Genomic DNA, 21868 nt, shown 5'->3' with positions numbered 1-21868 from the left:
TTTATCTAGTTAGTGAATTTCCCTCTCCCTCCCTCCTTACCCTCGTAACCATCAAAGAATGTTTTCTTCTGTGTTTAAACCTTCTCTTAATTTCCTATAATAGTGGTCTCATACAATATTTGTCCTTTTGCGACTGACTAATTTCACTCAGTATAATGCCTTCCAGATTCCTCCATGTTATAAGATGTTTCACGGATTCATCACTGTTCTTTATCATTGTGTAGTATTCCACTGTATGAATATACCATAATTTGTTTTTCCATTCGTCCGTTGATGGGCACCTAGGTTGTTTCCACCTTTTTCCTACTGTGAACAGTGCTGCAATGAAAATGGGTGTGTATATGTCTATTCCTGTGATGGCTCTTATTTCTCTAGGATATATTCCAAGGAATGGGATTGCTGGATAGTATGGAACTTCTGTTTCTAGCTTTTTAAGGAAGCGCCAAATTGATTTCCAAAGAGGTTGTACCATTTTACATTCCCACCAGCAGTGTATAAGTGTTCCAATCTCTCCACAGCCTCTCCAACATTTATTATTTTGTGTTTTTTTGATTAATGCCAGTGTTATTGGAGTGAGATGGAATCTCATTGTAGTTTTGATTTGCATTTCTCTAATGGCTAACGATGGTGAGCATTTCCTCACATATCTGTTAGCTGCCTGAATGTCTTCTTTTGCAAAATGCCTGTTCATATCCTTTGCCTATTTTTAATTGGGTTATTTGACATAAAAGACATAAATTTTAAGTCATAGTTCTACTTGTGTGCTTCAACAGTATAAAAAATGGCAGTTTTTCATCAAGATAGGATTAAAACTATAAGGGAAAAAATTGTACTGACAGTGCCACCTAGTGGTGAGGCCTGCCAATTCCACAACAGGCCTTGCCCACCTGCCCACCTGCCCACCCCAACCACCAGCAAAGCTACAGCTGATTCCGCAAGTGTCCAAGAACCTGCCCTGTCCCTTCATTGTGCAAGACACAGGAAGCACAGTGTTATATGAGGGCGTCCATGGCTGTGGGACATCTGTTGCTGTCCTGAGGCTAAGGCGCCGTCCCCACGCCCACGTGGTCAGTATGAGGAGAGCCCTTGGAAGTGAGAGGGCGTCCATGGCTGTGGGACATCTGTTGCTGTCCTGAGGCTAAGGCGCCGTCCCCACGCCCACGTGGTCAGTATGAGGAGAGCCCTTGGAAGTGAGAGGGCGTCCATGGCTGTGGGACATCTGTTGCTGTCCTGAGGCTAAGGCGCCGTCCCCACGCCCACGTGGTCAGTATGAGGAGAGCCCTTGGAAGTGAGAGGGCGTCCATGGCTGTGGGACATCTGTTGCTGTCCTGAGGCTAAGGCGCCGTCCCCACGCCCACGTGGTCAGTATGAGGAGAGCCCTTGGAAGTGAGAGGGCGTCCATGGCTGTGGGACATCTGTTGCTGTCCTGAGGCTAAGGCGCCGTCCCCACGCCCACGTGGTCAGTATGAGGAGAGCCCTTGGAAGTGAGAGGGCGTCCATGGCTGTGGGACATCTGTTGCTGTCCTGAGGCTAAGGCGCCGTCCCCACGCCCACGTGGTCAGTATGAGGAGAGCCCTTGGAAGTGAGAGGGCGTCCATGGCTGTGGGACATCTGTTGCTGTCCTGAGGCTAAGGCGCCGTCCCCACGCCCACGTGGTCAGTATGAGGAGAGCCCTTGGAAGTGAGAGGGCGTCCATGGCTGTGGGACATCTGTTGCTGTCCTGAGGCTAAGGCGCCGTCCCCACGCCCACGTGGTCAGTATGAGGAGAGCCCTTGGAAGTGAGAGGGCGTCCATGGCTGTGGGACATCTGTTGCTGTCCTGAGGCTAAGGCGCCGTCCCCACGCCCACGTGGTCAGTATGAGGAGAGCCCTTGGAAGTGAGAGGGCGTCCATGGCTGTGGGACATCTGTTGCTGTCCTGAGGCTAAGGCGCCGTCCCCACGCCCACGTGGTCAGTATGAGGAGAGCCCTTGGAAGTGAGAGGGCGTCCATGGCTGTGGGACATCTGTTGCTGTCCTGAGGCTAAGGCGCCGTCCCCACGCCCACGTGGTCAGTATGAGGAGAGCCCTTGGAAGTGAGAGGGCGTCCATGGCTGTGGGACATCTGTTGCTGTCCTGAGGCTAAGGCGCCGTCCCCACGCCCACGTGGTCAGTATGAGGAGAGCCCTTGGAAGTGAGAGGGCGTCCATGGCTGTGGGACATCTGTTGCTGTCCTGAGGCTAAGGCCGCCATCCCCACGCCCACGTGGTCAGTATGAGGAGAGCCCTTGGAAGTGAGAGGGCGTCCATGGCTGTGGGACATCTGTTGCTGTCCTGAGGCTAAGGCGCCGTCCCCACGCCCACGTGGTCAGTATGAGGAGAGCCCTTGGAAGTGAGAGGGCGTCCATGGCTGTGGGACATCTGTTGCTGTCCTGAGGCTAAGGCGCCGTCCCCACGCCCACGTGGTCAGTATGAGGAGAGCCCTTGGAAGTGAGAGGGCGTCCATGGCTGTGGGACATCTGTTGCTGTCCTGAGGCTAAGGCGCCGTCCCCACGCCCACGTGGTCAGTATGAGGAGAGCCCTTGGAAGTGAGAGGGCGTCCATGGCTGTGGGACATCTGTTGCTGTCCTGAGGCTAAGGCGCCGTCCCCACGCCCACGTGGTCAGTATGAGGAGAGCCCTTGGAAGTGAGAGGGCGTCCATGGCTGTGGGACATCTGTTGCTGTCCTGAGGCTAAGGCGCCGTCCCCACGCCCACGTGGTCAGTATGAGGAGAGCCCTTGGAAGTGAGAGGGCGTCCATGGCTGTGGGACATCTGTTGCTGTCCTGAGGCTAAGGCGCCGTCCCCACGCCCACGTGGTCAGTATGAGGAGAGCCCTTGGAAGTGAGAGGGCGTCCATGGCTGTGGGACATCTGTTGCTGTCCTGAGGCTAAGGCGCCGTCCCCACGCCCACGTGGTCAGTATGAGGAGAGCCCTTGGAAGTGAGAGGGCGTCCATGGCTGTGGGACATCTGTTGCTGTCCTGAGGCTAAGGCGCCGTCCCCACGCCCACGTGGTCAGTATGAGGAGAGCCCTTGGAAGTGAGAGGGCGTCCATGGCTGTGGGACATCTGTTGCTGTCCTGAGGCTAAGGCGCCGTCCCCACGCCCACGTGGTCAGTATGAGGAGAGCCCTTGGAAGTGAGAGGGCGTCCATGGCTGTGGGACATCTGTTGCTGTCCTGAGGCTAAGGCGCCGTCCCCACGCCCACGTGGTCAGTATGAGGAGAGCCCTTGGAAGTGAGAGGGCGTCCATGGCTGTGGGACATCTGTTGCTGTCCTGAGGCTAAGGCGCCGTCCCCACGCCCACGTGGTCAGTATGAGGAGAGCCCTTGGAAGTGAGAGGGCGTCCATGGCTGTGGGACATCTGTTGCTGTCCTGAGGCTAAGGCGCCGTCCCCACGCCCACGTGGTCAGTATGAGGAGAGCCCTTGGAAGTGAGAGGGCGTCCATGGCTGTGGGACATCTGTTGCTGTCCTGAGGCTAAGGCGCCGTCCCCACGCCCACGTGGTCAGTATGAGGAGAGCCCTTGGAAGTGAGAGGGCGTCCATGGCTGTGGGACATCTGTTGCTGTCCTGAGGCTAAGGCGCCGTCCCCACGCCCACGTGGTCAGTATGAGGAGAGCCCTTGGAAGTGAGAGGGCGTCCATGGCTGTGGGACATCTGTTGCTGTCCTGAGGCTAAGGCGCCGTCCCCACGCCCACGTGGTCAGTATGAGGAGAGCCCTTGGAAGTGAGAGGGCGTCCATGGCTGTGGGACATCTGTTGCTGTCCTGAGGCTAAGGCGCCGTCCCCACGCCCACGTGGTCAGTATGAGGAGAGCCCTTGGAAGTGAGAGGGCGTCCATGGCTGTGGGACATCTGTTGCTGTCCTGAGGCTAAGGCGCCGTCCCCACGCCCACGTGGTCAGTATGAGGAGAGCCCTTGGAAGTGAGAGGGCGTCCATGGCTGTGGGACATCTGTTGCTGTCCTGAGGCTAAGGCGCCGTCCCCACGCCCACGTGGTCAGTATGAGGAGAGCCCTTGGAAGTGAGAGGGCGTCCATGGCTGTGGGACATCTGTTGCTGTCCTGAGGCTAAGGCGCCGTCCCCACGCCCACGTGGTCAGTATGAGGAGAGCCCTTGGAAGTGAGAGGGCGTCCATGGCTGTGGGACATCTGTTGCTGTCCTGAGGCTAAGGCGCCGTCCCCACGCCCACGTGGTCAGTATGAGGAGAGCCCTTGGAAGTGAGAGGGCGTCCATGGCTGTGGGACATCTGTTGCTGTCCTGAGGCTAAGGCGCCGTCCCCACGCCCACGTGGTCAGTATGAGGAGAGCCCTTGGAAGTGAGAGGGCGTCCATGGCTGTGGGACATCTGTTGCTGTCCTGAGGCTAAGGCGCCGTCCCCACGCCCACGTGGTCAGTATGAGGAGAGCCCTTGGAAGTGAGAGGGCGTCCATGGCTGTGGGACATCTGTTGCTGTCCTGAGGCTAAGGCGCCGTCCCCACGCCCACGTGGTCAGTATGAGGAGAGCCCTTGGAAGTGAGAGGGCGTCCATGGCTGTGGGACATCTGTTGCTGTCCTGAGGCTAAGGCGCCGTCCCCACGCCCACGTGGTCAGTATGAGGAGAGCCCTTGGAAGTGAGAGGGCGTCCATGGCTGTGGGACATCTGTTGCTGTCCTGAGGCTAAGGCGCCGTCCCCACGCCCACGTGGTCAGTATGAGGAGAGCCCTTGGAAGTGAGAGGGCGTCCATGGCTGTGGGACATCTGTTGCTGTCCTGAGGCTAAGGCGCCGTCCCCACGCCCACGTGGTCAGTATGAGGAGAGCCCTTGGAAGTGAGAGGGCGTCCATGGCTGTGGGACATCTGTTGCTGTCCTGAGGCTAAGGCGCCGTCCCCACGCCCACGTGGTCAGTATGAGGAGAGCCCTTGGAAGTGAGAGGGCGTCCATGGCTGTGGGACATCTGTTGCTGTCCTGAGGCTAAGGCGCCGTCCCCACGCCCACGTGGTCAGTATGAGGAGAGCCCTTGGAAGTGAGAGGGCGTCCATGGCTGTGGGACATCTGTTGCTGTCCTGAGGCTAAGGCGCCGTCCCCACGCCCACGTGGTCAGTATGAGGAGAGCCCTTGGAAGTGAGAGGGCGTCCATGGCTGTGGGACATCTGTTGCTGTCCTGAGGCTAAGGCGCCGTCCCCACGCCCACGTGGTCAGTATGAGGAGAGCCCTTGGAAGTGAGAGGGCGTCCATGGCTGTGGGACATCTGTTGCTGTCCTGAGGCTAAGGCGCCGTCCCCACGCCCACGTGGTCAGTATGAGGAGAGCCCTTGGAAGTGAGAGGGCGTCCATGGCTGTGGGACATCTGTTGCTGTCCTGAGGCTAAGGCGCCGTCCCCACGCCCACGTGGTCAGTATGAGGAGAGCCCTTGGAAGTGAGAGGGCGTCCATGGCTGTGGGACATCTGTTGCTGTCCTGAGGCTAAGGCGCCGTCCCCACGCCCACGTGGTCAGTATGAGGAGAGCCCTTGGAAGTGAGAGGGCGTCCATGGCTGTGGGACATCTGTTGCTGTCCTGAGGCTAAGGCGCCGTCCCCACGCCCACGTGGTCAGTATGAGGAGAGCCCTTGGAAGTGAGAGGGCGTCCATGGCTGTGGGACATCTGTTGCTGTCCTGAGGCTAAGGCGCCGTCCCCACGCCCACGTGGTCAGTATGAGGAGAGCCCTTGGAAGTGAGAGGGCGTCCATGGCTGTGGGACATCTGTTGCTGTCCTGAGGCTAAGGCGCCGTCCCCACGCCCACGTGGTCAGTATGAGGAGAGCCCTTGGAAGTGAGAGGGCGTCCATGGCTGTGGGACATCTGTTGCTGTCCTGAGGCTAAGGCGCCGTCCCCACGCCCACGTGGTCAGTATGAGGAGAGCCCTTGGAAGTGAGAGGGCGTCCATGGCTGTGGGACATCTGTTGCTGTCCTGAGGCTAAGGCGCCGTCCCCACGCCCACGTGGTCAGTATGAGGAGAGCCCTTGGAAGTGAGAGGGCGTCCATGGCTGTGGGACATCTGTTGCTGTCCTGAGGCTAAGGCGCCGTCCCCACGCCCACGTGGTCAGTATGAGGAGAGCCCTTGGAAGTGAGAGGGCGTCCATGGCTGTGGGACATCTGTTGCTGTCCTGAGGCTAAGGCGCCGTCCCCACGCCCACGTGGTCAGTATGAGGAGAGCCCTTGGAAGTGAGAGGGCGTCCATGGCTGTGGGACATCTGTTGCTGTCCTGAGGCTAAGGCGCCGTCCCCACGCCCACGTGGTCAGTATGAGGAGAGCCCTTGGAAGTGAGAGGGCGTCCATGGCTGTGGGACATCTGTTGCTGTCCTGAGGCTAAGGCGCCGTCCCCACGCCCACGTGGTCAGTATGAGGAGAGCCCTTGGAAGTGAGAGGGCGTCCATGGCTGTGGGACATCTGTTGCTGTCCTGAGGCTAAGGCGCCGTCCCCACGCCCACGTGGTCAGTATGAGGAGAGCCCTTGGAAGTGAGAGGGCGTCCATGGCTGTGGGACATCTGTTGCTGTCCTGAGGCTAAGGCGCCGTCCCCACGCCCACGTGGTCAGTATGAGGAGAGCCCTTGGAAGTGAGAGGGCGTCCATGGCTGTGGGACATCTGTTGCTGTCCTGAGGCTAAGGCGCCGTCCCCACGCCCACGTGGTCAGTATGAGGAGAGCCCTTGGAAGTGAGAGGGCGTCCATGGCTGTGGGACATCTGTTGCTGTCCTGAGGCTAAGGCGCCGTCCCCACGCCCACGTGGTCAGTATGAGGAGAGCCCTTGGAAGTGAGAGGGCGTCCATGGCTGTGGGACATCTGTTGCTGTCCTGAGGCTAAGGCGCCGTCCCCACGCCCACGTGGTCAGTATGAGGAGAGCCCTTGGAAGTGAGAGGGCGTCCATGGCTGTGGGACATCTGTTGCTGTCCTGAGGCTAAGGCGCCGTCCCCACGCCCACGTGGTCAGTATGAGGAGAGCCCTTGGAAGTGAGAGGGCGTCCATGGCTGTGGGACATCTGTTGCTGTCCTGAGGCTAAGGCGCCGTCCCCACGCCCACGTGGTCAGTATGAGGAGAGCCCTTGGAAGTGAGAGGGCGTCCATGGCTGTGGGACATCTGTTGCTGTCCTGAGGCTAAGGCGCCGTCCCCACGCCCACGTGGTCAGTATGAGGAGAGCCCTTGGAAGTGAGAGGGCGTCCATGGCTGTGGGACATCTGTTGCTGTCCTGAGGCTAAGGCGCCGTCCCCACGCCCACGTGGTCAGTATGAGGAGAGCCCTTGGAAGTGAGAGGGCGTCCATGGCTGTGGGACATCTGTTGCTGTCCTGAGGCTAAGGCGCCGTCCCCACGCCCACGTGGTCAGTATGAGGAGAGCCCTTGGAAGTGAGAGGGCGTCCATGGCTGTGGGACATCTGTTGCTGTCCTGAGGCTAAGGCGCCGTCCCCACGCCCACGTGGTCAGTATGAGGAGAGCCCTTGGAAGTGAGAGGGCGTCCATGGCTGTGGGACATCTGTTGCTGTCCTGAGGCTAAGGCGCCGTCCCCACGCCCACGTGGTCAGTATGAGGAGAGCCCTTGGAAGTGAGAGGGCGTCCATGGCTGTGGGACATCTGTTGCTGTCCTGAGGCTAAGGCGCCGTCCCCACGCCCACGTGGTCAGTATGAGGAGAGCCCTTGGAAGTGAGAGGGCGTCCATGGCTGTGGGACATCTGTTGCTGTCCTGAGGCTAAGGCGCCGTCCCCACGCCCACGTGGTCAGTATGAGGAGAGCCCTTGGAAGTGAGAGGGCGTCCATGGCTGTGGGACATCTGTTGCTGTCCTGAGGCTAAGGCGCCGTCCCCACGCCCACGTGGTCAGTATGAGGAGAGCCCTTGGAAGTGAGAGGGCGTCCATGGCTGTGGGACATCTGTTGCTGTCCTGAGGCTAAGGCGCCGTCCCCACGCCCACGTGGTCAGTATGAGGAGAGCCCTTGGAAGTGAGAGGGCGTCCATGGCTGTGGGACATCTGTTGCTGTCCTGAGGCTAAGGCGCCGTCCCCACGCCCACGTGGTCAGTATGAGGAGAGCCCTTGGAAGTGAGAGGGCGTCCATGCTGTGGGACATCTGTTGCTGTCCTGAGGCTAAGGCGCCGTCCCCACGCCCACGTGGTCAGTATGAGGAGAGCCCTTGGAAGTGAGAGGGCGTCCATGGCTGTGGGACATCTCTTGCTGTCCTGAGGCTAAGGCGCCGTCCCCACGCCCACGTGGTCAGTATGAGGAGAGCCCTTGGAAGTGAGAGGGCGTCCATGGCTGTGGGACATCTCTTGCTGTCCTGAGGCTAAGGCGCCGTCCCCACGCCCACGTGGTCAGTATGAGGAGAGCCCTTGGAAGTGAGAGGGCGTCCATGGCTGTGGGACATCTCTTGCTGTCCTGAGGCTAAGGCGCCGTCCCCACGCCCACGTGGTCAGTATGAGGAGAGCCCTTGGAAGTGAGAGCAGTTGCTTTGGGCACAGGTGCAGCCTGCTCTCTGAAGCCATGGGGCACCTGGGAGTATCACAGAAAGGTTTAGGAGAGCCTGCAAGAATGGGTGACGGGCATTTTGCACCTTGCTTGGATATCTGCTGACCCACCCAACTTGCTTCTCATCGTCACCAGGCAGGAAAGACACAATGGCTGCTGGAGCAAAGTGGGGGTTTCCCAGACAGAGGGAAGCGTCCCGTGGCTAAGAGGGGCAGAACATGGAGCCTCCGTGTGACCACAGGCCGAATGCTGACAAAGATGATGAGGATACCACACGGGGGGCAAAGAGGCAGGTGCCACCAGCCGCAAGTCAGCTGAGGTTTGGGGCCGGAACTCACAAAGGACCACCAGTGCCCCGAGAAGCTAATTGGGAGGGAGCCCCCTCAGCCAGGCCTTCTGAAGCCCCTAGTCCACTTATAACACGGTCCACCAAGGGTGGCCTTGCCAGGCAAGCAAGATGTATGTCTTTCCCCTGTCTCCCTCCTGCCCCAGCGCCTGGGCCTAGCTCAGGGAAGAGCCTGGGAGAAGGGATCCCATCATTCTCTACCGCCATTCCAAGCCCCGAGAGCCATAGTGCAGGGAGGAGGCCACAAAAAAGAGCTCCGAACCAGGTATGAGTGAACAGAGCTAAGTGCTGGAAACTAATGAAACTGTTTGGATAACCAAGAGTGACAGACACACTATAGGCCCTTGAAAAAAATCATTGAGAAAGCCACTACCCAGCGGGAAGGGGGCCACAGAGGGAAAGGGATAGTTATTGGAAAAGTAAAACCACCTCATGTTTACACTCCAAGGAGTTTAGCCTCTTAGTATTAGTCAGGGTAGGTTAATTGCTGTAACAACAACCCCCAAATCGCGGACTCTTGACGCAATAGGATTTTGTCTTTTATATAAAGTCAAAAAATGAATGCTTTTGATTGGCAAGCAGCTTGGCCTCTAAACATCTTCAGTTTTGAGACTTTGCTACCTTAAACCTGCAGCTTGCAAGGTCACCCTGGTGCTGTCTACGTGCCAGCTGCCATCATGCATGGAAGGTACTCGTGGTCCAGGCCTGGAAGTTGCCCCATCACTTCTCCCACATCCCATTGGCTCAACTCAGCCACATGGCCACACCTAAGCACAGGGTCATCTGGGAAATGTAGTCTGGCCATGCCCAGAAAGAAGACAAGTGGGTTTGAGGAGAGCTAGTAATCCTGCCATAGCCCTCAATGAGCTGGTTGCCCAGGAGTAATGTAGACTCATTCCCTCCCTCATGGAACTCACCAAGTCAGGAAAGCAGACACCTACCCACAGAAGGAGGAGGGTAAACAACTCAGGTGGTTGTGTGAGCCCCAGGGAGAGACCTGACACTCAAGGGACTAAAAGCTCTCCAGGGTAGAGTGAGAATGAGCCTGCTACCAGAAGGTTCTGTTGGGGTCAGCCCTATGAAGGAGGGTAGGGGGAGTGTCTCAGGTGGAAGAAGCAATATGTAAGTGTTGTGAGGACAGGAGTCTCATTCACAATTTTATCCCCAGGTATTACTCAATAAATAAGTGATGAGTTTACATGTAAATATTGGAAGCAACAGGGAGTTAAGCTCAGCTGAGTTTAGACCATGTGCCACCCCCAGCTGTGCAGGTGAAGGGAGAAAAAAACCTTACACCCAGCAGCCTCTGGGCCCACCACCCACCAAGGCTTCACCAGCAGGAGCAGGTGGACCTCAAAGGAGACTGGGTGCTGTTGGGAGGGGAGAGTACATGGCAGGTAGCCCATGATGACAGACACACCTGTTCAGGGCGCTGTCTCTGCAGGTGGAAGTATGATATGGCCGCCCTTGGCCCTGCCCATAGAGTCACATGGCGAGAAGGTAGCCAAGGACCAGTGCCTGTCCAACAACCACCGTCACCGAGTGAGTGGTACAAGGCCTGGCTGCATTTCTTCCCAGGAGTGCAAGGTCAGGGTGGGTTGGGGATAAGCCAGGTAAGATGTGAAGGAGAGCAGAGAAGGAAAGCCCTCTCTCTTCTTGAGCAGAACGTGAGGCGGAGGAAATAACAACTGCTCAAAATCTGGGCCTACTTCCCACCATGGCACACCTGTCTTTGGGTCGGGTAGACAGCCTTTGTCAAGATAAAGTGCTGGAGATTCTGGAGGAAGCTGCCCCATTTAGAAGTCTGGAAGGAGGTCAGCTTGTCCAGAAAGCTGCAGACTCCTTCCCTCCTGACAGGCTGTGGGGGCCTCGGTCAGTGTGTGAGCCAGGCCTTCCCTGTGCTGGTGGGCATCCTAATGGCAGTGGGCCTGGGCAGGGCATGGCTGTGAGGTCTGGGTTTTCAGTTCCAACCAGGTGTTGAGAACCAGGTAGGGACAAAGATGGCAGTGGTGCCCCTGGAGACCAGGGAGGTCCATCCAGTTATACCCAAGCCTGTCAGGGATTCAGATGGTCCCCAGTGAGCAGGCCAGGGGTCAGGATGCAGAAAAGAAGGTTCCAGAGGGGATGGTTCGAGGAGGGAGTTGCAGAGGCCCAAGGTGGTGTCTCCCACTGGCGTCTGTTCTGTGCACACTCTCAGCAGGACACTCAGTCCAGCAGCAGGTAACACTGGTCATGGTTGTCCAGACTGCCAGACTCTGCAGTTGCAGAATCAGGGAGGCCTGGATGGGAGCCTGGCCCACCACCCAGGAGCTGTGCACCTGGACAAGTTCATGACTGTCTCCAGAGGGGCCTCTGCCGGCCATTTGTAAGTTGATGACAAGACTAGTGCTGAGCTCCGGGGACTGTGGTGAGGATTAGGTGAGATCCAGTACCTGGCTCATAGGAGGTAACAAGGTGTTTTTTAACTGTGGTAAATATAAAACCAAAAACCAAACCCAGTGCCGTTGAGTCAATTCTGACTCATAGTGACCCTATAGGACAGAGTAGAACTGCCTCATAGAGTTTCCAAGGAGCACCTGGCAGATTCGAACTGCCGACCCTGTGGTTAGCAGCCGTAGCACTTAACTACTACAGCATCAGGGTTTCCTGTGGTAAAATATATAGAACAAAAAGTTTGCCATTTTCACCCTTTTTAAGTGTAGGTCAGCATTAATCACGTTCACCGTTTTGTGCGGCCATCACCACTCTCTATTTCCAGATGTGTTTCTGACCCTAGTCAGAGGCTCGGTACTCCTGCCCCACCCCAGCCCCTGGGGCTCTATGCACTTGTTCCTTCTAGATATTTCGTATAAGTGGGATTGTACAGTATTTGTCCTTTTGTGTCTGACTTATTTCACTCAGCATAGTGTTTTCAAGTTCATCCATGTTGTAGCATGGATCAGAGCTTCATTTCTCTTTACAGCTGAACAATATTCCACTGTATGGGTATACCACATTTTGTTTATCCCTTCATTTGTTGACAGCCAGTTGGGTTGTTTGCACCTTTTGGCTGTTGTAAACAGTGCCACAGTGAGCTGTGGTGTACAGACAGTATCCGTGAGTCCCTCCTGTAAGTCTCTGGGGTGTGTTTTTAGCAGTGGAATTGGCTGGGTCATGTCGTAAGTCTATGTTTAACTCTTTGTGGAACCTCCAGACTGTTTTCCATAATGGCTGCACCGTTTGACATTCCCACCAGCTGTGCGCGAGGGCCCCCTGAGGGTTGTGTATTCTTCCCCTCTCCCTGCAGTCTCCTAACCATTCATCACTATCATTAATTAACAATTACTGCTTCACTGTTACCTGTAAGTAAATGACCCCAGTACTGGCCAAGAGGTGTGTCATAGCAGTGTCCCCAGGGCCTGGAGCCCAGAGTGAGGAGGGGCTTTGGGGATGACCCTGCCTGGGTGGTCAGGGAAGGTTTCCTTCAAGCCAATCTTTGACAGAAAAGTAAAGAATCATCCAGATGGGCAAAGAGGAGAAGGGCATTGCCAGAGCAGGGTACAGCACATTAAGGCACAGAGCCTGGGAAGTGTGGGTCATGGGAGACTTGATGTGCTAGAGGACACAGGTGGACAGGTGGCCAGGGTCCAGGTCATGAGAGACTCGGGTGTCAGCCATTGAAGGTCTTCAGCTGGCAGAGAGGACCGATTACACCCATGTACTGGAAATATTGCTCTCGTGACAGAAGAGATAGAGGCTGCTCCCTGGACCAGGCAGGAGATGAGGGCGAACTGTTGTTCCTCTCCACCACCATCTAGACCTGCTCCCTGCATGTCCCTCAGTCAGTGTGCAGAGAAGGCCCCCAGCAGCCACCTGCCGAGTGGGGAGAGGCATGCCAAAGCTCTCCTACAGCTGCTGCAGGGGGGCTCAGAGGCTGGGCCACTTAAAGCCCGGCTTGTTTTTTTTTTGTGTAGGTACAAGGACATGTGCCAAGTTCTCTAGGGCCAAGCAAGGGCACCCTGACCATTCACAGCCCCTCTGCCTTTGGGGCCTGTGTAAGGAAGCTGGTTCCAGCCCCAGCTCACCTACTAACTCCCTGCAGGAGCCAGATCAGGTCTCTTCCCTTCCCTGGGTCTCCACTTCTCCAACTGTAAGTAAGAGCCCAGGCCTCAGTGATCTCCCAAGGGTCCTCCTGCCCTAGCATAAGGGCACATGTGACATTCTGTTAACCAGTTTCCCCAAAGAAGGGCTTCTAGTGGCGCTAAGGCTGCAGCGGGTAGCAGAGCCACCTGCGGGCATTTCCCCTGCAGCTGCAAGGCCTTCCCCAGCCTGCAGCTTGGAGGAGATTGGAGCACTGCCGCTGGCTATCTCTGTGGCTGACCTTGAAAGGGAGCCAGCAAGCCCAGATTACTCCATCGAAGCAGACAGATGGGGTGCTCCTGACATCCACAGAGCATCCCTGATCTAATTAGCACCTCCCGAGCAGGCCGCTGATCTGGGCCACTCTGCACCTGGCACCAGGAGCCTGAGTATCAGTGTGACCTTGCAGAGCCCCCACTGAGCTTGCCTCCAGGGCGCCAGACGACGGGTAATAACTAGAAATTAAATTACAGGAGACTCTCACAAGAGAGCCCCACCCCTGAGAATGGAGTAATCAGCAAAAACAGGAGTCCTTGCTTATACTTCACAGACTCGCGGGCCGGCCCTCCTGCCAGATCCTCACTTCTCTTAACTAAAGTGGGCCAGATGGGGAGACCCCCTTACTGTGTCTGGAAGTAGGTGCCCTTGAAGAGGAGCTGGCAGTTCGCTGCCTTTAACCAAAGTCATCTTCTGTAGCAGCACTGTTCTGCAGAAATACAATGCAAGCCACAGAATTTTCAGTTTTCTAGCAGCCACATTAAAAAAGTAAAAAAAAAAATTTAATTTTAGTAATATATTTGAGCCACTAAATCCAAAATTTATCATTTTAACATGTAATCTGTATAAACTCGTTGCCCTCAAGTCAGTTCCAACTCATAGCGACTCCTATAGAACAGAGTAGAACTGCCCCTAGGATTTCCAAGGAGCAGCTGGTGGATTCAAACTGCTGACCTTTTGGTTAACAGCCTGAGCTCTTAACCACTGGGCCACCAGAGCTTCAATCTATGTAAACATTGAGGTATTTTATATTCTTTTTTTTCCCCTTTAAAATTTCATGAGTATTTTATACTTAGGGCACATCTCAATTTGGACATATTTAGATTTCATATAATTACGGTTGAAAAAGTAGATTCACATACCCAATTCATTCCAAAAACTTAAAAGTGTGTTCCAATAACTCAATTAAATATCAGTCTTTAAACTTTAAATATAAATTAAGGTGAAATTAAGAATTCAGTTCCTCAGTCACACTAGCCATATTTCAAGGGCTCAACAGCTATGTGTCCGGTGGTTGCAGTGTTGAACAGCACTGGTCTATATGAGGACGCAGCACATAGAACAAAGAGGTGCTCGGTAAGTACCTTTAGGAAGGAAGGATGGGAGAGAGGCAGGAAGGAAAGAAAAGATGGGAGGGAGGAAGGAAGAAGGAAATGAGAGAGGAAGGAAGGAAAGTGAGGAAGGTTTGAGGGGAAAAGCTTAGCCTCTGGTGCTGCAGTGGTTAAGAGCTTGGCTGCTAACCAAAAGGTCAGCAGTTTGAATCCACCAGCCGTTTCTTGGAAACCCTGTGGGACAGTTCTGCTCTGTCCTGTAGGTCTCATGAGTCAGAATCGACTCAATGGGAATGGGCTTGGCTTTGGAGTCAGACGGACCTAGATTCATACTTAGCTCTGACACTAGTTGTGAGAACTCAGACCAATCACTTAAATTCCCTGAGTCTCATTTTCATCATCTGATAATAGAAATAAGACTACCTACTTGGCAAGCTGGCTGTGACCATCCAGTGAAGTATGAAATATGAAGTGCTAAATAGGAAACAGTCACTTAAAAACATTCCCTTTTCTCCTTCCACACAAAGAGAACTAGTGACTCACCAGGCCTTAATAATGAAGCTCCTAGCCCCTTCGAGCCTCAGACAGAACATCTCCGCTCATGATGGGCTTTGAAAAGACCAGGATGTGGTATCTCACACACTGTTAGAGCGTGAATTGGAACAACACTTTGGAAAAACAATTTACAATATGAAGGACCTTAACACAGTTCTTTAGAATAGAGTCCCTTTTTGTGCATACCCTCCCTTCCCACCCCCAAATATCCATTACTTTTGACTGGGTGCTAGCAAAGTATACTAATGAAATAAGAAAGCCTTGTGCCCCGTGCGGTTATGTGAAAGTGAATTATGGTACAGACGCTGAGCAGGCTGCGGTTCAGCTGCTGAAAATGATGGTTGTAGTGATATACCAACATGCCCATGATACAGCCTCAGGTGAAGAGTGTGGCTCCAGAGTGCTCCTAGGCCAAGATTGCAGTTATATAAAAGAAGCATGGGCAGAGGGAGAAACGCTGGCAAGAGATATCCCGCAATGCTAACAGTGGTTATGTTAAGGTGCTATGTTTAGGAATCATATTCTCTCCAGGTGTTTGTAATGTGCTTATATGGGAGAGAAAGAGAAGTTAAAGGAGCCAGAAGGCATGCTAAGCCAGCAATGATATTTCCAGAGTTGCCCTCACTGTCAAATAAAATGCACTTTCCCAAAATGCTGTTATCCTTTACCCTAGAAACCGCGTTCTGTGGGGACAGAGTGGGCTTAGGCAGCCTTTGCTTAGAGTCTCAGGATTGATGCAGGATTATTCCAAGAGGTTTACAGAGTGTTCTCAGGGCCTCTGTCCTAGTCACCTAGTGCTGCTATAACAGAAATACCCAAGTGGATGGTTTTAACAAACAGAAATTTATTCTCTCACAGTCTAGGAGGCTAGAAGTCCGAATTCAGGGCCCTGACCCTATGGAGAGTCTTTCTCTCTGTCAGGTCTAGGAGAAGATCCTTGTCTCCTTTCAATACCTGCAGGCCAGGGGTTTCTTAGAGATCTCCATATATCTCATCATCAATCTTCCCCTGGGGCTTGGAGGTTCTCAGCATCGGGACTCCATGTCCAAAGGACACACTCTGCTCTCAGTTCTTCTTTCTTGGTGGTAGTGAGGTCCCTCCCCTCTCTGCTTGCTTTTCTCCCCTTTTATCTCTTATAAGATAAAAGGTGTGTTGCCTTAGGTAAGGGTGGGACTTGAGTAAGGCTGTGACTCAGATACATGCCACCATGATCCTGCCTTATTAACATATAGAGGTTAGGATTTATAATTACATCAGATTGCAAAATGGAGGACAGCCACACAATGCTGGGAATCATGGCCTAGCCAAGTTGACACGTATTTTGGGGGGACACAGTTCAATCCATGACAGCCTCACATGTTCTTTGGAGGTTTTAGTGGGTTGACTTGTGTCCTCCAAAAAAGATATGTCCGAGTGCTAACGCCCATACCTGAGATTGTGACCTTATTTGGAAAGGGGGTCTTTGAAGATGTAATTAAGTTACGGATCTTGAGATGAGATCATCCTGATTTAGGGCAGGCCCTAAATCCAATGACTCTGCCCTTATAATAGAAAGGACACAGAGACAGAGACACAGAGAAGAAGGCCATGTGAAGACAGAGAAAGAGACTGGAGTGATGCAGCTACAAGCCGAGGAACGCCAAGGGTTGCTAGAGCCAGCAGAACCATCAGAAGCCACTGGCAGCACCAGGAGAGAGGTTTGGAACAAACCCCCTCAGAACCTCCAGAAAGAGTCATCTTTGCTGAGATCTTGATTTCAGACTTCTAGGCTCCAGAACTGTGAGAAAAAGTGCCTGTTGTTTTAAACCATCCAGCCTGTGGTTCCACTGGGCAATCCAAAGATGCTGATACAGAGGTGATGATTCGGGCAGCAGGAGGGCAGGCTCTGGGCACCTGATTCCCCACAGAACAGCTCCTCTTTTATCTGCTCTGTACAAATGAGGTTCCCAACAAGATTTCCCGTGAAGAAAAAACCTCCATTGCTTAAAAAAAAAAAATCATAGCTCTACAGCTGTGGTTTGCAAACCCTAGTGTGTATCTAAATCTTGTGGAGAGGTTGTTAAAATCCAGACTGCCGGACCCTGTCCTGGGGTCCTGACTCAGTTGGTCTGGAGTGGGATCTAAGAATCTGAATTTCTAACCAGCTCCCAGGTGATGCAGACGCTGCTGGTCCAGGGACCCCACTTTGAGAACTACTGCTCTATATGATCCCACATATTCACTACCTGCTTGAATGGGGGACAAGGACATCTGAATGTTTCCCCTTCTGTTTTTGAAGTATTTGTATTAGAAGAGAAGTATTTCCTATCTTGAGCCAAAGCTGGGCTCTCCTGCAGCACAAACCTTGCATCCATTTGCACGACCACGAAGCCCTCTGTGCCCTTCTCCTCTACAGTGGAGCAGCTCGGAGTGCAGGTAAGCGTGCTGGCTTCCAGGCCCTACACCGCCTTGAAAACAAGCCCCCTTTGCATAGGTGCTCTTAAACACAGAGCCCAGAATCGAACCCAACACAGGATGGTCAACTTCTTCATTCCAGACTCATGTCTCCGTTATCACAGCTCACGGGCTCCTTTGCCCCTGTAGCCGCTCATCCACTATGGTCAGGGCCGGCTACCAAATAAAAATGCAGGACTCCTTCTTCAAAAAGCAGGAAAAAGTGCCGTTACAGATATTAAGTACAGTTATTTTTCCTTTCTTCCCTGATCTTTCTCTCTTGACCTGTCTCAGTGTTTTGAATTTGCTATTTATGTGTCATGCTCTCTTTGGCATGGCAATCCTCATGGGGAGACAGTGGGCCTTCCCAGGCACCCAGGGCTCTTTAGTTGCTGCACAGGTACCCATCAGCTGCCCCGTTTCCCCTCCTACCAGCCACCAGACCGAAGTGTCCATGTCCCATCCTCAGCAGAGGAGTCCAGCCAGACATCTGCCCTTCCCACAGACTGCCACTCCAATCCATAGCAGCAGGCTGCTCCCAGGGGTATTCACCCTCCAGGCAGGGACACACTAGGTATCTGAACTGAGGATGGATGAGAGACTTGCCCATTCGGACGCACAGTGGTGCCAGCCTCGGACAGGGATAGTCGTCACCATGATCCACCTCAAGATGCTACAGGTGCACCTGACTCTGGCCCTCCATGTCTGTTGCCCAGGCCTCCATTAAGGGTGGGGGATGACAGCAGTCACTGGGCGGGGAGTTGGGGGAGGTCAGGTGGGCCAGACTAACACTGGACTTGTCTGAGTTCTAGTAAGCACCATCTTGTTAAAAGCAGCCTCCACCATACCTTGTCAATCCCTTCCTGCAAATTCACTGGCCCTCAGAGCCTCACATCATAAATGAATTCAGTCCACAACTTATCGGTGTTCTTGTCTGACTCATAAATTTGAGACCCAGAAAGGGAATGAGACTTTCCCAAGGCCCCAGCCAGCAAAGCCTCTTCTGTCTTCTTCCTTCAGGCCTGTTGAGTGAGCTACTCTTGTGTGTGGCCTAGATTCTTAGAAAGCACCATGCCCAGGCAAAGTACTACTCAGCATTAGTACCTAACAAGAGACAAGGAAAAGAGATTGAAGAAAGGGGGAAACCTTTGCAGAGGCACAGCATCCGTCTGGCTGTCCCTGAGCCTGATGTTGGTTGTGGAGAAGGCAGGAGCTTGGATGAGGAGTTAAGGACTAAGTGTGGAGAGGGAAAGGGCTGCTGCTGAAAGGTTCGTTGGAAGCCATGGGTGTTGTAGAGGTGCAAGACTTCCTGGAATTTCATATCACTCTAAGTGGCCAGGGCAAGACCACAACTGCTAAGGAGTCCCCACGACCATCACAGAGATCAAGGAAAGGGCTTGTTATGGATTGAAATGTTAGTCATTACAGTTGAATCACCTCCAACTCCTGGTGACCCCCAGGTACAAAAGGTTACTTATCAGAGTCCGTCCCAGTTGCCTCATCTGTTAAATGAGTTAGTAATAGGTTAATACTAGGATCATTTGTTGTTGTTATTTGGCGTAAAATTGGCTCTGACTTACGGCAAAATAGCAGAAGGAAATGTCTGATCCTGTGCTATCTTCGTGATTGTTGGTATGTTTGAGTCCATTGTTGAGGCCATTGTGTCAGTCCATCTCATTGAGGGTTTCCCTCACCTTTGCTGGCCTTACAAAACATGATGTCTTTCTCCAGCAATCAGTCCCTCCTGATGACATATCCAAAGCAAGCAAGTCAAAGTCTCAGACAATATTCTTTTGCAATTCATAGGGTTATCATTAGCTAATTTTCAGACACAGATCGCCAGGTCCTTCTTCCTACTCCATCTTAGTCTGGAAGCTCTGCCGAAACCTGTCCACCATGGGTGACCCTGCTGATATTTGAAATACCGTTGATGTAGCTTCTGGCATCACAGCACACACAAGCTACCACAGAATGACAAACTGACATTTGCTAGAAAGTAGACGTTATACTCCCCTGTTTTATAGATGTGGAAACTGAGGCACAGAGAGGTAGTTTGTCCAAAGTCACACAGCTAGTAAAAGGTGGAGTCCAGATTCCATCCCAGGCGAGTCCAACTCCTGCGTCTCCCTCTGACCTGGTAACTGAGCTGTGAGATGAGGAGGCGCCACAGACAGAAATCCCTCAGATAATGATAGTGCTGGACAGAAAGGAATGGTGTGCAGGAGGAGCCACGCTCAGTGCCAGCTCAGCACAGAGATGTAGATAAAATTCTTTATGAGTGATCTCGTGATCCTAAATCCCTAGATAAATTAGGATGTGGAAGGAATGTGGCAGGGGATTAGTGGGAGGGGGTTGAACAACCCAGGTCGCCTCTGGGAAGCCAGCCCTAAGTGCAGAGCCTCCTCCAACCAGGAACCCCCAGCTTAGCAACTTTCTTAGACACAGAGCTGTTCTTTAGTCTTGGTCCTTGTTACTCCCAGTGTGGTCCATGGATCAGCAGCACAGCATCACCTGAGTGCTTGTTGGAACTACAGAATCTGGGACCCCAGCAGAACCTGTATTGTAGCAGTAGCTCCTGGGTGATTTGTGTGCATGTCAAATTTGAGAAGCTCTAGAGCAAAACAAGATTCCTGGGTGGTACAAATGGTTTGTGTTCAACTACTAACCTAAAAGTTGATAGTTCAAACCCACTCAGTGGCACATTGAAAGAAAGGCCTGGCAACCTGCATTCATAAAGTTTACAGCCAAGAAAACCCCATGGAGCAGTTACGCTCTGTAACACATGGGATTGCCATGAGCCAGAATCAACATGATGGCAACAAGTTTGGTTTTATTTGGTTAGAGCAAAACAACATCAACGCTACCCGCCACCAGACTCTGAGCTCCTGAAAGAAAGGATTGCATTCATACCTCAGAGCCTGATGCCTGCTCTTAAAACGGTCTTGATAAGTCAAAGCAGTGAAGGCGCATCATCCCAAAGCGGGGAGAGTGCTGAAGTGATGGAAAGAAGAAACGAGCAATGGCAATGAAATTGAGTCTAGTTCCCAGGTTCAAACTGGGTTGCAAACCCAGGGTCTGATTGCCTATGGCTGACCCTGGTCCACAGACATATTTTGTTTGGCTCGTAAATTATTTATACAGGGTTTGACTGCTCTCTAGTCGGCCAGAATCCCCACCACTCCCTGTTGCCTTGCCTGACCTGTTTTGTCAATTCATTTTACCTGCCTGGTCTCCTCAGGAGTTTGAATCTCTGAGCCCTAGTGTAGATAAAACAACAAAAACTCAAAATCAAAGATGGCTATTATGGTCATTATGTATTGGCTGAATCGTCTGATACCACCAATTATTTTGAAAAACAAGGAACAAATCATGAAACATGGGAAAAGTACTGTTGAGGTACAATAAACAATAACTAACAAGGGACAAGGGAAAGTGATTGAAGAAAGGGGAAAACACTAGCAGAGGCTCAGCGTCTCTCTGGGTGTTCCTGAGCCTGATGTTGATTCTGGAGAAGGCAGGGAGCTTGAATGAGGGGTTCAGGGCTAACTATGGGGAAGGGAAATGCTGCTGCTGAAAGGTTCATGGGAGCCATTGATGGCTGTAGAGGTGCAAACCTTACTGGAATCTTCACGTCATTGTGAGTGGCCAAGGCAAGACCATAGCTGCTAAGGGATCCCCACGACCATTGCAGAGGCCATCAATGAAAGGGCTTGTTATAGATTAAATTGTGCTCCCCTCCCCCCCAAAAAGGTACGTTGAAGTCCTAAGCCCTGGTACCTGTTACCATAACATTGTTTGAAAGTAGAGTCTTTGAAGATGTTATCAGTTAAGCTAATATGAGGTCATGCTAAAGTAGGGTAGTTCTGTCTTAGTCATGTAGTGCCGCCACAACAGAAATACCACAAGTAGATGGCTTTAACAAACAGAAACTTATTCTCTGACAGTCCAGGAGGTTACAAGTCTGAATTCAGGGCGTCACCTCCAGGGGAAGGCTTCTCTCTCTGTTGGCTCTGGAGGAAAGTCTTTGCCATTGGTCTTCCCCTGGACTAGAAGCCTCTCAGCACAGGGACCCCAGGTCTAAAGGATGTGCTCTGCTCCTGGCAATACTTTCTTGGTGGTATGAGGTTCCCATGTTTCTCTGCTCACTTCTCTCTTATATCTCAAAAGAGATTGGCTTAAAACACAATCTAAATCTTGTAGATTGAATCCTGTCTTATTAACATAACTGCCACTAACCCTGCCTCATTAACATCAGAGATAGGATTTACAACACATAGGAAAATCACATCAGATGAGAAAATGGTGGACAATCACACAATACTGGGAATCATGACCTAGCCAAATTATACATGTATTTTCAGGGGACACAATCCAACACGACACAATCTCACAATGACAGGTTCCCAATCTAATCTCAGTGGTGTCGTTATAAGAGATACACAGAGTAAAAATGGAGGCAGAGATGGAGTGATGCTGGAGCTGCAAGCCAGAGGGGACTACCAGAAGCTGGGAGAGACAAGAAGGGATCTTCTCCCAGAGCCTTTAGAGGAAATATGGCTCTGCCAACAAGTGAACTTGGACTTCTAGGCTCCAGAACTGTCAGACAATAAACT

At 52.8% G+C, this 21868-nt stretch overlaps 1 protein-coding gene across 3 annotated transcripts in view; it reads left to right on the top strand.

The window, feature by feature from the left end:
• ARHGAP22 (Rho GTPase activating protein 22) overlaps positions 1-21868 on the top strand; it is a 229692-nt gene that overhangs the window by 73226 nt on the left and 134598 nt on the right. The gene's annotated exons all lie outside the window — the stretch shown is intronic.

Source organism: Elephas maximus, chromosome 16 (genome assembly GCF_024166365.1).
Source record: "Elephas maximus indicus isolate mEleMax1 chromosome 16, mEleMax1 primary haplotype, whole genome shotgun sequence".
Lineage (NCBI taxonomy): Eukaryota > Metazoa > Chordata > Mammalia > Proboscidea > Elephantidae > Elephas > Elephas maximus.
The sequence above is the reverse complement of the archived record's forward strand: the minus strand, read 5'-3'. Positions and strand labels throughout refer to the sequence as shown.